The sequence below is a fragment of the Rhinoraja longicauda genome, chromosome 22 (assembly GCF_053455715.1).
Source record: "Rhinoraja longicauda isolate Sanriku21f chromosome 22, sRhiLon1.1, whole genome shotgun sequence".
In the NCBI taxonomy this organism is placed as follows: domain Eukaryota; kingdom Metazoa; phylum Chordata; class Chondrichthyes; order Rajiformes; family Arhynchobatidae; genus Rhinoraja; species Rhinoraja longicauda.
Window position 1 is genome coordinate 19,846,048 of NC_135974.1, and position 18,793 is coordinate 19,864,840.

General features: G+C 39.6%; 1 long non-coding RNA gene across 1 annotated transcript; it reads left to right on the plus strand.

The window, feature by feature from the left end:
• The first annotated feature begins 12,743 nt into the window (after positions 1-12,743).
• On the plus strand, positions 12,744-17,307 carry LOC144604587 (uncharacterized). The gene is made up of 3 exons (XR_013548743.1): positions 12,744-12,802; positions 14,005-14,089; positions 17,266-17,307. It is a non-coding gene; the product is annotated as an uncharacterized LOC144604587 (long non-coding RNA).
• The last annotated feature ends 1,486 nt before the right edge of the window (positions 17,308-18,793 follow it).

Sequence of the window (18,793 nt, forward strand, 5' to 3'; positions counted from 1 at the left end):
GTTGATTTTTCCTTCCTTCTTAATCCCATTCTCCTGCGTTCTCCCCATAACCCCTGACACCCGTACTGATCAAGAATCTGTCAATCTCCGCCTTAAAAATATCTGTTGATTTGTCCTCCACAACCTTCTGTGGCAATGAATTCCACAGATTCAGTGCGTTCTGACTAACAAAATTCCTCCTCATCTCCTTTCTGAAGGTATGTCCTTTTATTCTGAGGCTTTGGCCTCTGGTCCTAGACTCTCCCACTAGTGGAAATTCTCTCCACATCCACCCTATCCAGGCCTTTCGGTAAGTTTCAATGAAGTCCCCCTCTCATCCTTCTAAACTCCAGCGAGTATAGGCCTAGTGCCATCAAAAGCTCATCATATTTTAACCCAATCATTCCAATGACCATTCTCCTAAACCTCCTATGGACTCTCTCTGATGCCAGCACATCCTTCCTCAGTTATATGGACCAAAACTGCTCACAATACTACAAATGTGTAGGAAAGAACTGCAGAAGCTGGTTTAAATCGAAGGTAGACACAAAATGCTGGAGTAGCTCGTGGGACAGGCAGCATCTCTGGAGTGAAGGAATGGGTGTGTTTTGGATCGAGGCCCTTCTGAAGAAGGGTCTCGACCCGAAACGTCACCCATTCCATCTCTCCACAATACTCCAAATGCAGTCTGATCAATGCTTTATTCAATGCCTTTATTCCGTATTCATATTTTCATATATTTATTTGGAAGTAGAATAATGAAGAAATTGATGTATGACAACATAGTTATGGTACTCACAAAATACAGCATGAACTCTTAAAAAAAATTGGCATTGAGTTATGGACAATTCGGGAAAAATTGCATTAAGAAATACTGGCGTTTATCAATACAGGCTGAATACCGATTTTCCGGTGCTCCACAGAGTTGTGTGCTCAGCCGTTTCCTCAACTTCCTATAACACCTATGATTTTGTTGATGCGGCACGGTGGCGCAGCAGTAGAGTTGCTGCCTTACAGTGCCAGAGACCCGGGTTCGATCCTGACCATGGGTGTTGTCTGTACGGAGTTTATATGTTCTTAAGTTCAAACTTAAAGCACACGGTATTGTGGGTTCAGTATTGATGTGGATAGAGAACTGGCTGGCAGACAGGAAGCAAAGAGTAGGAATAAACGGGTCCTTTTCAGAATGGCAGGCAGTGACTAGTGGGGTACTGCAAGGCTCAGTGCTGTGACCCCAGCTATTTACAATATATATTAATGATTTGGACGAGGGAATTGAATGCAACATCTCCAAGTTTGCGGATGACACGAAGCTGGGGGGCAGTGTTAGCTGTGAGGAGGATGCTAGGAGACTGCAACATGATTTGGATAGGATAGGTGAGTGGGCAAATGCATGGCAGATGCAGTATAATGTGGATAAATGTGAGGTTATCCACTTTGGTGGCAAGAACAGGAAAGCAGACTATTATCTGAATGGTGGCCGATTAGGAGAAGGGGAGATGCAACGAGACCTGGGTGTCGTGGTACACCAGTCATTGAAAGTAGGCATGCAGGTGCAGCAGGCAGTGAAGAAAGCGAATGGTATGTTGGCATTCATAGCGAGGGGATTTGAGTATAGGAGCAGGGAGGTTCTGCTGCAGTTGTACAGGGCATTGGTGAGACCACACCTGGAGTATTGCGTTCAGTTTTGGTCTCCTAATCTGAGGAAAGACATTCTTGCCATAGAGGGAGTACAGAGAAGGTTCACCAGATTGATTCCTGGGATGGCAGGACTTTCATATGAAGAAAGACTGGATAGACTCGGCTTGTACTCGCTGGAATTTAGAAGATTGAGGGGGGATCTTATAGAAACTTACAAAATTCTTAAGCGGTTGGACAGGCTAGATGCAGGAAGATTGTTCCCGATGTTGGGGAAGTCCAGAACAAGGGGTCACAGTTTAAGGATAAGGGGGAAGTCTTTTAGGACCGAGATGAGAACGTTTTTTTTCACACAGAGAGTGGTGAATCTGTGGAATTCTCTGCCACAGAAGGTAGTTGAGGCTAGTTCATTGGCTATATTTAAGAGGGAGTTAGATGTGGCCCTTGTGGCTAAAGGGATCAGGGGGTATGGAGAGAAGGCAGGTACGGGATACTGAGTTGGATGATCAGCCATGATCATATTGAATGGCGGTGCAGGCTCGAAGGGCCAAATGGCCTACTCCTGCACCTATTTTCTATGTTTTCCCCGTGACTTGCATGGGTTTCCCCCCGGTGCCCACATTCTCCCATTTTCCAAAGAAGTACAGGTTTGTAGGTTAATTGGCTTGGTAAAATTGTGAACTGTCACTAGTGTGTGTAGGATAGTGCTGATGTGCAGGGATCCAACTTGATGCATCTCTAAACTAAAGTAAGGTGCCAATTCAATTTTGTAAGTACGCAGATGATACGGCTATTGGTCTGTCTGAAGAAGGGTCGCGACCCGAAACGTCACCCATTCCTCTCTCCTGAGATGCTGCCTGACCCGCTGAGTTACTCCAGCATTTTGTGATACCTTCGATTTGAACCAGCATCTGCAGTTATTTTTCTATACCACTATTGGTGATCAGATCAACGACAACAACAAGATGGAGTACAGGAAAGAGATCAAGAACCTTGTTTCCTGGTGTCAGAACAACAATCTAGCCTTTAACATCAGCAAGATGAAAGAGTTGGTTGTTGACTTATGGAAGCAGGGTGAACATAACCCTGCCCTCATCAATGGAACTGCTCTAGAGATGGTGGACAGCTTCAAATTTCTTGGCATCCATATCACCAGCAACCTAACTTGTTCTTTTCATGCTAATGTGATGACCAAGAAAGGGCATCAGCTATTTACTTTCTTAGGCATCTGAGAAGATGCAACATGTCCATCAAGATTTCCTCGAACTTCCACAGATGCGCAGTGGAAAGTCTTTTGACAAGATTCATCGCAGCCTATTATAGCATCGGCTCTGTTCATGACCGCCTGAGAGTGATGAACACAGCTCAGTCCATCATAGACTTGTCATTTCCCTCCATCTACTCCATCTTGATGGTGCATTGCATCAGGAAGGCTAGAAATATGTTCAAGGATGCCTGCCACCCTGATCATTCCCTTTTCTCGCTGCTACCTTCTGAGGGAAGATATAGGACCTTGAAAACCAGGGGGAAACTGACGTAAAACCAGCTTCTTCCCCTATCAGACATCTGAACCAATCATGCAAACAAGGAATTTCATTGGACCCTTGTGAAAATGGCAATACACTAAATCTGAATCATCTATGTTTGGCTCTGAGTTAGTTAGTTATCTATGTGGATTATTTAAAGTAGATTTAGGCTGCTCAGTTACAGTCATGAAGACATACAGCATGGAAACAGTACCTTCGGCCCAACATGCCCATCTAGATGCCCCATCTATATTAGTCCCACCTGCTCATGTTTGGCCCATATCCCTCCAAACCTTTGCTATCCATGTACTTGTCCACATGTCTTTTCAATGTTGTTATAGTACCTACAACTATCTCCTCTGGCAGCTCGTTACATATACCCATCACCCACTATATGAAAAAGCTGCCTCTCAGGTTCCCATTAAATCTTTCCCCTCTCACCTTAAACCTATGTCCTTTGATCCTTGATTCCTTTACTCTGGGTGAAATACGGACGAGAAAGTGCTTTCATCCTATCTAATCCCAGGTTCTACACACCGCTCTCTCTCATCTGGACAGCCAGGGGGGCTATGTGAGGATGCAGTTCATTGACTTTAGTTCAGCATTCAACACAATAGTCCCCAGCAGACTGGTTGAGAAGCTGATGGAACTGGGGCTTAGCACCCCTCTGTGTGCCTGGGTCCTGGACTTTCTCACTGCCAGGCCCCAAGTGGTCAGGATGGGGGAACACACATCTAGCTCCCTCACCCTGAACATAGGATCCCCCCAGGGCTGCGTCCTTAGCCCTCTACTGTACTCCCTGTACACACATGACTGTGGGGCCAGGTTCAGCTCAAACTCCATCATCAAGTTTGCTGATGACACTGTGGTGGTGGGCTGGATCTCCAACAACGATGAGAAGGCCTACTGGGAGGAGGTGGCTGATCTGGCACTCTGGTGTCAGGACAATAGCCTCCTCTTGAATGTCACTAAGACAAAGGAGCTGATTGTGGACTTCAGAAGGGCTAAACATCCAGGGACGTACACGCCACTGGAGATAGATGGGTCTACTGTGGATAGGGTGAGCAGTTTTAAATACTTGGGAGTCCGCATCACAGAGGATCTGACGTGGGCAACGCACATTGCCGCACTGGTGGGTAAGGCTAAGCAGCGCCTTTACCACCTTAGACAATTGAGGAAATTCAGAGTGTCTCTGAGGATCCTTCATTGCTTCTACTCTGGGGCTGTAGAGAGCATCCTGTCCGGCAACATTACAGTCTGGTTTGGGAACAGCTCTGCCCAGGACAGGATGGCCCTGCAGAGAGTAGTGCGTTCGGCAGAACGCACCATGGGAACTACACTCGCCCCCCTGCAGGACCTATACATCAGGAGGTGCAGATCCAGAGCAAGCAAGATCATGAGGGGACCCCTGCCACCCCAGTAACGGACTGTTCCAGATGCTACGATCAGGCAAACGCCTCCGCTGTCACGCTGCGAAAACGGAGAGGATGAGACGGAGCTTCTTCCCACAGGCCATCAGGACTGTCAACTTTTATAACCCCAGAGACTAAATTTTTGTCGACACTAATAGTAACTTATTAACTTTATTTATATGCTGTAACTGTAATTCTTTTTGTGCACAACCCGCAGGCATTGCCACTTTCATTTCACTGCACATCGTGTATGTGTATGTGACAAATAAATTTGACTTGACTGACTTGACTTGACTAATCCCCTCGTGATTTTGTACACCTCCATAAGATGTCCACTCAGCCTAGTGCAGTCCAAGGAATAAAGTCCTCGACTACCCAACCTCACTCTATAGCTCAGGGCCTCTGGACCTGGCAACATCCTCATAAATCTCACAGCAGGGTGACCAGAATTAAACATAATACTCCAAATGTGGCCTCATTATTGTTTTGTATTAATGTACATTAACATATAATTGTATTCATGTATACTAACATAACATTCCAACCTCTATACTCAATATCCTGATTGATGAAGTTTGTGGCTGTTATTTCAATATCTCAAACTGTTGTCCTGCTAAACCTATTACATCATATGAGTAGGACAACAACCTGCTTATTGAACCTATTTCCTGCATCAGTTCCATTGGTAACAAACCATTCTTTAAGTTGATGCATGCTTTTAGAGTCATACCTATAGCATGGAAACGGGCCTTTGGACCAACTTATCTATGCCGACCAAGATGCCCTATCTTTTAAATGTTGTTACAGTATCTGCCTCAACTATTTTCTCTGGCAGCTCTTTTTTTATACCTACTATACTCACTTTAAACCTATGGTTCTTGAATTCTCCTACTCTGGGTAAAAGACTGTGCCTTCACCCTATCTATTCCCCTCGTGATTTTATACACGTGTGTAAGATCAACCATTAGCCTCGTATGTTCCAATAAATAAAATCAAAGCCTCCCCAACATCTTCCTATAGCTCGGGCCCTTAAGTCCTGGCAACATCGTCGTAAATCTTCTATGCAATGTTTTCAACTTAATGACATTGTTCCTACAGCAGGGTGACCAAAACTGAACATACTACCCCAAATGTGGTCTCACAAACATGTTGTACGACTGTACCATAACATCCTGACTGATGAAGGCCAATATACAGAATCTTCTTGACCGCCCTATCTATGCCAGGGAACAATGTACCTGCACTCCTAGATCCCTCTTCTCTAAAACTCTCCTCAGAGCCCTGCCATTCACCGTGAAGATCCTGCCTTGATTTAACTTCCCAAAACGCAACACCTCACATTATCTGCATTAAACTCCATTAACTATTCCTCAGCCAACTTGCCCAGCTGATCAAAATCCTGTCTCAATTTCTGTTAACCATCTTCACTATCTACACTCCCACCCACGTTAATGTCATCTGCAAACTTACTAATGTCAGTGTAATTACTAATTGGTTTCACAATACCAGAGACCCTGTTTGATCCTGACCTTGGGTGCTGTCTGTGAAGTTTGCACATAAGATAATTGGCCTCTGTAAATTGTTCCTTTTGTGTAGGGAGTGGATAAGAAAGTGGGATAAAATAGAACTAGTGTGAATGGGTGATGGATGGTCGGTGTGGACACAGTTGGTTGAAGGAACTTTCTATGCTGTATCTTTTTTTAAATTTTTTATTTTATTTACATTTTAACAAAACAAATACATGTATGAACTCATAGTACGCGATGGTACCTACATTATAAATTCGATTATACATTTAAATTCGATTATACCTGTATTGTTCTGTATTATCTCCCCACCCACAACCCCCCTCCCCCCACCCCCCAGTTAGAAAAAAGAGGAAAAAGGAGAAGAAGAAAGATAAAGAAATAAAAAAAATTAAAAAGGAAAGAAAGAAAGAAAGAAGAAAGAAGGGAACCTGGAGACAAGAAGGAAACACTTCTGGCTAATTTCTTATTAAATTCTTTTTAGGGGTATCAAAACAATCCTGAAATTAAATATTTCCAATTCTTAATCCTAGTTTTAAAGTGAATGGGTTCCAAAGTTTCAAAAAGAAATCATATTTATCTCTCAGATTATAAGTAGCTTTTTCTAATGGGATACAACTACGCATTTCTGCATACCATCTTGCAATTCTTATTTCATTGTGATCTTTCCAAGTGACTGCAACACATTTTTTTGCTATTGCTATTGCTATTTTGAGAAATCTTTCCTGATATTTATCTAAAATTAATCTTGGTAATATTCCTTTAGTATCTCCCAATAAAACAACCTTGAATCCAATGGTATGGTCTTATTCATCAATTGTTCCAAAAAGTTTTTTAGGTCTTTCCAAAAGGAGTTACCTTAGGACATGCCCATGTGGAGTGTAAAAAAAGTACCCACATCCTGGTTGCATCTAAAACAAATTTCAGGTAAATTTGGATTTAAATTGTTTAATTTTTTCGGAGTTAAATATAGTTGATGTAAAAAATTGTATTGTACTAAACTATATCACATTAATAGTATTTTTCATACTTTCTAAACACAATCTTTCCCAACTTGGTTCATCAATGCTAATATTCAGATCTGTTTCCCATCTTTGTCTTGATTTTTGAATTCCTGTCTTTGGACTAGATTTTTGTAACAATTTATACATTGAAGATATAATTTTTTTAGTTCCCTTGCCCTGAATCAGGGATTCAATTCCTTTGATTTGAAATAAAAACATTGAATTACCTAACTTTGCCCTTAAATAAGATTGTAATTGATAATAGAAAAAAATACTATTCCCTGGAATTTGATATTTGTTTCTCAATTGAGAAAATGTCAAAAAGTTATTTCCTTCTTAGCAATCTCCCATATGTTTAATACCCTTCTGTTCCCAGACTTGTAATATTTGATTATTCCAAGCAAACGGCAGTAATCTATTTTTTACTAATGGAGTTTTAGCTGTTAGAAAAAATCTTTTATCATTAGCTTTAACTGTTTTCAACAATATATTAATTAAATGTTTTAGCAAAGGTGACTCTTGATCCTTAACTAATAGCTTCACTTCCCATTTATAGATAAATTCTTCTGGGCATAGTTCTTTTATTTTATCCATTTCAATTTTAACCCATGCTGTTTTTCCACCCACTTGATAAAAGGATGAAATAAAACTCATTTGTGCTGCCAGATAGTAATTTTTAAAATTTGGTAATTGCAGTCCACCTAATTCAAATTTCCATGTTAATTTTTCCATAGACACTCTTGGCATTTTACCTTTCCAAAGAAAATTTCTCACAATTTTATTCAATTCTTGAAAAAAATTATTTGGTAAAGGTATAGGCAGTGTTTGAAATAAATACTGTAACCTCGGAAAAATATTCATCTTAATACAGTTCACTCTCCCTAGCAATGTAATTGGAAGATTCATCCATTTCTTCAAGTCCTCCTCAATTTTTTTTATTAGTGGTTTATAATTTAGTTTATACAGATTATTTAACTTATTATCTACTTTAACCCCTAAGTACTTCATGCCTTCTTTTTGCCATTTAAACTGACTTTCTCTTTTACATTGATCATAATTACCTTCAGAAAGAGGCATTATTTCAGTTTTATCTTTATTAATTTTATATCCTGATACTTTCCAATATTCTTCCAGTCTGAAATATAATTTTCTTAAGGATTCCAATGGTCTAGTAAGACAAATTAAAACATCATCTGCAAATAAAGTAATTTTGTGATTTTCCTGATTCACTTTAAATCCTTCAATGTCTAAATCTGATCTTATTAGCTGTGCCAGAGGTTCAATGGCCAATACAAATAAAGCCGGTGACAAGGGACATCCCTGTCTACTAAATCTTTCCAAATTAAATGATTGAGAAGATTGGCCATTTGTCACCACTTTGACTTTAGGTTGTTTATAAAGAGCTTTTACCCAGTTAATGAAACCATTTCCTAATCCGTACTTCTCTAATACTTTAAATAAAAAATCCCATTCTAACCTGTCAAACGCCTTTTCAGCATCTAAAGCAACTGCTACGCTCAATTCCTTTCTTTTCTGTGCTAAATGTAAAATACTTATAAATCTTGCTACATTATCAGATATTTTCCTTTTTTTGACAAATCCAGTTTGGTCCTCTTTAACCAGCTTCGGTAAATATTCTGCCAATCTCCTTGCCAAAAGTTTAGCAACTATTTTATAATCTGCATTCAACAATGATATTGGTCTATAAGAAGATGCATTTAAAGGGTCTTTCCCTTTTTTTTAAATTACGGTTATAGTTGCCAGTGAGAAGGATTCTGGTAATGTAGAAGTTTTTTCCGCTTGATGTATCACTTCCATAAATACTGGTAACAACAAATCTTTAAATTTTTTATAGAACTCAGGCGGGAAACCATCTTCCCCTGGAGATTTATTACTTGGTAAAGAATATAATACTTCCTCCACCTCTCTCAAAGTAAAGGAGGCATTTAGTCCCATCTGCTCCTCATTAGAGATTGTTGGTAATTGTATCTTGGATAAAAAATTATTTATCTTAATTTCATCCTTTTCAGATTCAGAATGGTACAGATTAGTGTAGAATTGTTTAAATACCTCATTGATTTCTCTAGGTTTATAAGTAATAATGTTTTGATCTGTTCTATTTGAATTTATTGTTCTTGATATTTGTTCTTCTTTCAGTTGCCATGCCAATACCTTGTGCGCTCTTTCTCCTAATTCATAATATCTTTGGTTAGTTCGTAATATAAGTTTTTCTGTTCTGTAAGTATGTAAAGTATTGTATTGAAATTTTTTATTTGCAAGTTGTGTTTTTTTCGTATCTGTAGAAGTTTTCTGTAAGTCTTTTTCTAATACGGTGATTTCTTTTTCTAATCTTTCAGATTCCTTCCTATAGTCTTTCTTTATCTTAGATGAGTAGCTTATAATTTGGCCTCTCAAATAAGCCTTCATTGCATCCCATACAATAAATTTATCATCAACTGAATTTAAATTTGTTTCCAAAAATAATTCAATTTGTCCTCAAATAAAATCACAAAAGTCTTGCCTTTTCAATAGTAAAGAGTTGAGTCTCCATCTATAGACTGACTGTTCTTTATCTGGCATCGTAATTTTCATTAATAATGGTGAGTGATCTGATAACAATCTAGCCTTGTAATCTATTTGTATTATTCTACCCCTTAATTGAGCTGAAATCAAAAATAGATCTATTCTAGAATATGTATCATGTCTATTGGAATAGAAGGAGTAGTCTCTTTCCCTGGGATGGCTTTTCCTCCAAACATCTATTAAATTTAAACTTTCCATTAAATTCAAGGTTGTCTTCGCTGCTCTTGTCCTTGTCGTTGTCCTTGATGATCTATCCATTACTGGATCTAAACAAAAATTGAAATCTCCCCCTATCAATATATTTTCATGTGCTTCCGCCAGATTTAAAAAGGTACCCTGCACAAACTTCTCATCATCTATATTTGGTGCATATATATTCATTAAGGTCCACAATTCTGAGAACATTTGACAATGTACCATTACAAATCTACCTACTGGGTCACTTACAATATTTTGTATCTTAATTGGTAGCGTTTTCTTAAATAGGATAGCAACCCCTCTTGCTTTTGAGTTAAAAGAAGATGCGACCATACTTCCTACCCAATCTCTCTTTAACTTTTGATGCTCTTTTTCCGTTAGATGTGTTTCTTGCAAGAAAGCTATATCTACTTCCAATTTTTTCATCTGTGTTAAAATTCTCTTCCTTTTTATCGGTCCATTTAACCCATTCACATTAGCTTAAAAAATGTAATGTGTTATCCATTCATTCCTTTTTTTTTCTTTTTTCCTTACCTTGATACCTCTTCCGGTATTTACATTGTGCCGTATTTCAGTGTGCTCCCCTCCATAGTCCAGGTATAAAAACAGAAAAGAAATAAGAAAGATAGAGAAATAGACCCTCCCTCTAATGTTGTTAATAAATAGATTAGCAACATTACCCCCCTCTATTATACGAGGTGTGGTCCGCACCACACTTGTGCCCATGATTATGGTGGAGCATCCACATTCTCCAACCCCCCCGATATATCAAGTACTTCTAAAAATTAACAATCCTTAATACAGTTAATCCCCTCTATAGTATACAGATATTATTAATAATCAATCATTCATGAATCTTCTTAAGCATTTCTCGATGGCAATTCTTCCGCATACTCTTCTGCTTTGACAAAGTCTTTAAAAAAATTATTTTCTCCAGTGTTGATCATAATCTTCAAAGTAGCCGGATGCAGTAAAATAAACCTATAGCCTTTCTTCCATAGAATATTTTTTGCCTTATTAAATTCTTTTTTTCTGCTCAACAAGGCATTACTGATGTCTGGGTAAAAGATTATTTTAGTACCTTCATGTTCTATTGGTTTTCCCTCTCTTATATTATTCCCGACTGTTTTGAAAACCAATTCTCGATCTTGGTATCTTAAAAATTTAATCAACACAGGTCTTGGCTTTTGATTAGCCGAGGGTTTCGGTCTTAGAGCCCTATGTGCTCTTTCTATTTCCATCGGACCTTGTTTATCTATTCCCAGAGTGGTCACTATCCAATCTTGAAAAAAGTTAATTGGGTCTTCCCCCTCCACTCCCTCTGGCAAACCAACAATTTTAACATTATTTCTCCTGCTATAGTTTTCCAAGGCATCCAACTTCTCCGCCGTCTTTTTGCTTTCAATTGCTGCTGCAGTAATACTGTCTTCATTTTTTTCCACTCTAGATTTTAACATTTCATTTTCCATTTGCATATTATCCACTTTATTTGTCACTGTTTGAAATTTCTCCTCCATTTTTTTCAAAGCCTTACGAAATTTCTTGTTATCTCTCCTCATTAATTTGTTATCTCCTTCAATTTTCTTGAGGCTGTTAATAATTTCTTGAAGCATCGTTTTCATATTAGTCTCTGTATCTTCTTGCTTTTCTTCTTCCTCATTTCCACTTCCACTGCTAGTGGAGTCTCCCGTTACCTCATCGTCACTCGAGTCCGAAACTCCAGACAAAACATCAGCAGCCTCTCGGCAAACAGTGGGCCTTTTTGGTAACTCACGGCGACTCCCTCGTATTTTGACCCGAGTCAAAGAGCGCTTGCTGGGAGTAGTAGACTCCAGCTTCATACCGGAGCCCTCCCCAGACTCACCGCCTGCCGAGGGGTCACCAAATCTAGTCCCCTGCTCCATCAGAGCTGTGAGCCTACCTTCGATTTTTTTCCTTGATTCCTTTGCTTGCTTCTGTGGCAGTTGTACTCCTCCTTTTACTTTCTTGGAAGGCATCTGTACGTTCTGTATTCTTTCTGATTTAATTTAAAGTACTTGATTCCTTTAGTTCGTCTTTTTTTAGCAGTTTAGGGCTTTGTTTTCGGGAGTGCTGAAAAGTTATGTCTACTCAGCCAAGCATTGGACACGCCCCCCCTTTTTATGCTGTATCTTCATACTTAAACTAATCATGCCTTGTATACTCTCATCCAAATCATTGATGTAAACCCCTCAGCAGCAATCCTTGAGGCACACCACTAGTCACAGGCTTCCAGTCTGAAAAACCACCTTCCATGACCCTCTGCTTCCTTCCATGAAGCCAATTCTCTGGCCAGTTGGCTAGCTCTCCCTGAAACCCATGCGACCTAACCTTCCAGGTAGCATACCATGTGGAACCTTATCAAAACCACATACAAATCGACAACCTCCACGGCTTTGTCCTCGTTAACCTTTTTGGTTACTTCAAAATACTCACTCAGATTCGTAAGGCACAATCTCCCATGTACAAAACCATACTGACTATCCCTAATCAGCCCCTATCTATCCAAAAGTGTATACATCTTACTCCTCAAAATCCTATCCAGTAACTTGCCTACCAAGATGTTAGGGTCACTGGTCTCTAGTTCCCAAGCTTTTCCTTGCAGCCCTTCTTGAATAGCGGCCGAAAATTAGCCACCCACCAGTCTTCTGGCACCTAACCAATGTTTTTGTTCTGAAGATACTCATGGTTCTTAATTATTTGACTTTTTTCTTCATTTCTCTATCTGTCCACAGGTGACTCCATTGTGTCTGGAAATTAATGAAAAAGATGTTCATCAAGAATCTGTCAAATTGAAGAATCCAGATGAAGAAATCATTACAAATAAGAGTATCTCTTCTGAAAACTCAATTGCCACTACTAGGTCATCAAATAACTTCACGCTAAGTTCTATATCTGGCAAGAAGACGAATGCTGAGGTGTGTACAATAATATATTCTCTTGAGCAAAAAGCAAAAGGCTGGAGGAACTCAGTCAGTCATGCAGCATCTGTGGAGGGGATGAACATACAATGTTTTGGTCCCGGATCCTTACTCGGATCCGACCCGAAACGTCGTCTGTTCATTCCCTCTACAGATACTGCCTGACTTACTGAATTTCTCCAGCACTTTCTTTCCCACCAGATTTCAGCCACTGCAGTTTCCTGTGTCTCAATTTTAGTTTATTTTGTTTTCTTTACTTCAATTTGCTCTCTGACACTTCTCATGGGGCATGTGGTCTTTGATAGTTCTAGTTCTGCAGTCATATGTTTCCTCTGGTGGCTAATCCAAGTAACCATTCAATACTGTACTGAGTCTGATGACCATACTAGAAAAGCATTTAACAACCAAGCCTCAATTAGACCAAGCAACATTAAAAAGGTCTAAAATTTCTTACCTAACAATACTGATCACCACTTCAATACAAATGCTGTCTTGATTGCATTGCTGAATTCAACCTTTACCGGCATTTCTCAATTAAAAACTGCTTTCACTAGCTAAAAGTTACAGCAGCAAATAAGTTCTGTTTCTAATTATTATATTAGAAACTAAACTTTCCCTCCCCCTGATGCTGCCTGAACTGTTAAGTTCCTTCAGCACTTTGTGTTTTGCTCACGATTCAAGCATCTGCAGTTTTTTGTATCTTTGAAAAGACAACTGATGTAGAGGTGGGAGGTCAATGGAAGTTGCCAATATGGACTTTCACAAGGTAGTTACAGAATTCTAAACTGGTATTGAACTTTGTGGAATTAAAGGCAATTCATTGTTCTGCCAAGGAAGCTGCCTGAATAGAGTGAGGCATTGCATTTTGGAAAGTCACACCAGAGCAAGACCTTCTGTGTTGTGGAGCAAGTGATCTAGGAGTGCAGGTACATTGTTCCTTGAAAATGGCAACACATGTGGATAGAGTGGTCAAGAAGAGCTCGTAATTCATTCTCTGTTCACGCATGCAAAACAAAAAGGGTCTTGAACCGAAACGTCAGAGATGCTGCCTGACCCGCTGAGTTACTCCAGCATTTTGTGTTTACTAATTTCTTTGTATATTTCATTGGATAAGTAGTTCTGACATTCAGTTATTCAATTTGTGTTTTTACTTATTCAATTTGTGTTATTATTGATTGTTTTGTTGTTTATCATATCAGGAAACTCATTCAAGATCAGTTCTACTTGAAAACAGTAGAAGAGTAGAGAAGGATAGAGTTCCTTCAACTGAAGTATACACATCAGGTTAGTAATTTAACAATGTAGACCAACTGTAACCAGGAAATTTAACAAATTAATTATCTGGTTTGTATTGACTAACTTCCTTCAGACAAGTTGGTGTACTTGCTTTGTCCAACTACATAGATGCAAATAAATGTTTTTTATTGTTTCTTTTTAATCATTTTGTGGGGAGTTCTGGGGGCTGCTGGCAAGTCTGGCATTTATTGCCTATTACTAATTGACTTTGAAAAGCTGGCGATGAGCTGCCATTTTGAACTGTTGCAGCGGTCCCACGGTGCTGATGGATAGGGAGTTCCAGAATTTAGATTCAGTGAAGATGATAGACCAGCAATATATTGACAGACAGGAAAGGAGGAAAGACTTTATTACCTTCAATCAAAGTGGGGAATGTGGAGAAACTGTTGTGGTGGATGTTTATGTCAAATTTTTATGTAGTTGTGTGTCTTGGCTTTTTTTGGCATGACTGTATGGCAAACCAAATTCCTTATATGTTGCAAAACATACTTGGCTAATAAACTATGATTATGATTATTACGATTATTATTATGATCAGTATGATGTGTGACTTGGGGTTACCTCATAAAGGTATTGTTTCCATGCACCTGCTGGCCTTCTTGGTGCCTGAAGCCGCATGTATGGAAGCCACTGTCAAAGTGGTCTAGGCATACATCTATGGTATATTTTATGGCCGCTATTACTACATATTCTATGTGTTAGGGGTGCAGGAAAAGAATCCTCAGGGTTGTGAATGGAATGCCATTTAAGCAGGTGGTTTTGTCCTGAATAATGTGTTGAGCTTCATGAGTTGGTGGAAGTCCAGTCATCAAGACCTGGGAAGAGAGTATTCTGCCATACTTTTGATTTGTATTTTGTAGATGATGGAAAGACCTTGGGTGTGAGAAGGATGCTGTCATAGTTAATTTTGGCGAGTCTTCAGTACTACAGCAGGGACGCTGTTCATCCTGTAGCCTTTGTTATTTACAGTGGTCTGTCATTTAAAATAATGCAGAGTGAATCAAATTGGTTTAAGACTGACTAACGGAAAGATCTCAGGAAGAAACCAAGATGGGCTCTATGTTCGATACTTCTGTCTGAACAAGTTATTAACGCTTCAGTTTTACATTTAACACACAGAACATAAAGTACAGCACAAGACCAGGCCCTTCAGCCCACAATGTCCATGCTGAACACGATTAAATTAATCTCCTCTGAACGTGATCCATATCCCTCCATTTCCTGCATATCTGTGCCTAACAAAAATCTCTTAAATGCCACTCTTGTATCTGCCTCCACCATCACCCCTAGCAGCACGTTCCAGGTACTACCACTGTCTGTGCAAAAAACATCTCCTTTAAATTTCTACCCTTGCAAAAATGCCCTGAATGTTTATCTAGACCTCTCACAATTTTATTTACTTCTATCAGGCCTTCCCTTAACTCTGATACTCCAGAGAAAACAATCCAAGTTTGTCCAACCTCTCTTTATATCTAATACCCTTTAATCCGGACAGCATTCTGGTAAACCTGAATCCTCAAGAAAGCCTCCATCCCCTTCCTGTAATGCGACAACCAGAACTGCACACACTACTCCTAATCACTATCTGGCTAACAATAAACAAATTCCTCATCTCTATTCTAAAGGTACATCCCTTTATTCTGAGGCTGTGCCCTCTGGTTCTAGACTTTCCCACGACTGAAAACATCCTCTCCACATCCACTCTATCTAGGCATTTCACTATTCAGTAGGTTTCAATAAGATTCCCTCCTCATCCTTCTAAATTCTAGTGAGTACAGGGCCAGTGCCATCAAATACTCTATATACATTAAATCAATCAACCCCTGGATCATTCTTGAAATCCTTCTCTGCATCCTCTCCAATGCCAGCACATACTTCCTCAAATATGGGGCCTAAAACTGCTCATAATATTCCAAATGTGGCCTGACCAGCACTTTATAAAGCCTCAGCATTACATTCTTGCGCATTTATATTCTAGTCCCCATGAAATTAATCCTACACCAGCACTCCGAAGTCCCTTGCACTTCTGATTTCTGAAAATAGTCTATGCCTTTATTCCTTCTACTAAGGTGCATTGACCGTACACTTTGCTATGCTGTATTCTATTTAGCACTTCTTTGCACACTCTCCCATCTTGTCCTGGTCCTTCTGCAGACTCCCTTCTATCACAACACTACCCTCCCCTTTATCTATCTTCATATAATTTGCAAACTTGGCCACAAAGCCATCAATTCCATCATCCAGATCATTAACATATAACATGAAAAGTAGCAGACCCAACACCGACATCTGCGGAACACCACTTGTCACCGGCAGCCAACCGAAAAGGCCCTCTTTATTCCCACTCTTTGCCTTCTGCCAGTCAGCCAATCAACTATCCATGCTAGTACCTTGCTTCTAATACCATGGTGTCCTATCTTGTTTAGCAGCCTCATGTGGCTTCTCATCAAAGGCCAAGTAAACAACATTCAATGCACCAGAAAAAAGGTTGCTTGATATAGAGCCTGTGGACTTAAAGCAAGTGTCCCACAAAAAGACAAGTAGCTTGGCCCATGCAAGTTCCCATCCTATACCTTTGACCTACAGAAAGTGAGTGGATGGAGAAGTTGGTCAGTGCGTGGACAATTTATGCTGGGCGAGTGACTGGTGGTGGGGGGATAGCTGATTAAGACTCAGTTCATGGAAAAAGTAAGAGGCTCTAGGTCCCTATGAGATGCAGGTGTAGAGGGATACATCGATATACTAAAACTCTTGTTTGTTCGTTTGTTCCTGGACTACAGCCAAAACGGCATACGATAGCGCGACAATTTTAGGCCCATCTTTCTCACCGTCGTCCCTTTGGCGCTAATGGAAGAAGTTTCTTTGAAGTCGGTGTTATATTTTTAGTTATTCACTTTTTAAAGTTTAAATCTATCTCTTGGGGGGGGGGGGAGGGAGATGGAGGAGGGAAGATAAGTGGGGTTGAGGGAGGTGGAGGGGAGGGACGGGGGGAGGAGAGGTTGCTGCACCAATGCAGGAGAGGTTTCCTGAATCTCATTTTTATAAGCTATTTTAACTATTACCTAGTATAAAGTGAAGAGATGAGAATATAGAAAAATATTTGCCTTTTTATTTTGAGGAGGTTCAGCCCCTATATTCAAATGATTTCCTTGTTAAATGTCTAGGTCCAACTTGCCATTCCTCTGTACTCAAACGCATCTATGGGAAGATTCTTCAAAGCAATTTTTATGATGACGAGGAAGAAGAGGGAACAACAGAGCAAAGATCGAGGCTAAAACCCAGAAAACTGTTCACTTGTGACTTTGGAAACCAGAACTGTAACAGAGGTATCTGACTTTTAATTACCTTTACTTTCAGTCATTCCCAGCTACCTTAAGTAGTATCTTGTAGTATACGCTGATCATCTCCCACCAGTCCTGCAACAGTTCACAATCTTTTCTTCAACATTTTCTTTCTTATCTTACCTGCTCATTCTTCATCCTGATAAATAGATCATAGAGGAAAGTCTGAACGTGCAATTTTGGCATACTTGCACAAATAATGCGATTTCCATTTTACTGCACATAATGCTTTGGTATCAGTTAAGATAGAATATTGAATATTCATGGCCTTTTATCAAATTATCATGGGTCTTTTTGCAGAATAAGCCTTCATTTTTGTTAAATAACTGCTAAATCCCCAATCTCTGCATGACTGATGTCTGTCTTCCTTGGTACTAAAGTGTTAAACCTTTTCTACCTTCTCCTTAAATTGTGATGTTCTAAGCTAAACGTGAAACAGCAGAAAAAACTAAATACAATTTTAAAAATAGTTATATACTTCTCAGAAAGTCTTTGTATTTGTAATATATTGCTTCATTTATAAAACTACTGATTCTTTTTCTGAAAGCTTCAGTAGGTGTGGCTAATTTAAAAGATTTCTATACCTGTAACCCTAAATCTCTGTACCTTCCCCTTTTGAAAATCCTCATTGGATCATTTTTACTTCCCTATAAATTAGAGTGCATGTCCAATAATTGTTAGTGTTGGAGAGCAGAGAAATGATCGGCGATATCACAGGTATTGTAGAAGGGGAACGGATTTGAAATTACTGCTGACCTTCTGGACAAAGAAGTGATCAGATGCATTGCTACATAAGGAAGGGAATAGGTTGGTGTTGGAGATGGCAAAGATATAGGAGGCACTGTTAACTTTGCAGATTTGAGATATTTTGGATTGGCAAATGGAAAACAGGTGGCAGGTTTTTGTGGTGTTGGGAATAAACAAAGGATTAGATATACTGCTACTTGAGGAAGGGAGAAGGGATCCCTGACCTTGCTGACGTTGGGGTAAGGGAGGAGAGATTATTGACCTGGAGATGAAAAGGTGTGACCCAAAATGTTCCCTATGGAATCCCTCAACAGATGCTGCCTAATCTGCTGAAGGCTTATTGACCCATTTGGACAAGTGATGCAGAATCTGGGGTACCGCTGGTAATGGGTTGGGAAAAGTGATCAAAATCCCTGTGGCTTATATATTGAAAAGGGTGGAATTTCATAGACTTATTCCTTTGGAATTACTTTCCTGCCTAATATGTTTTGGAAATTTATGGGCAGAATCTCTGCAGTTTCTAACCCTACTGCTCTCAGCAACCTACGTTGTACCTCGTACAGAGTGGATGAAGGAAGAAGAGGCAAGAGGGGAAGGGAGAGAA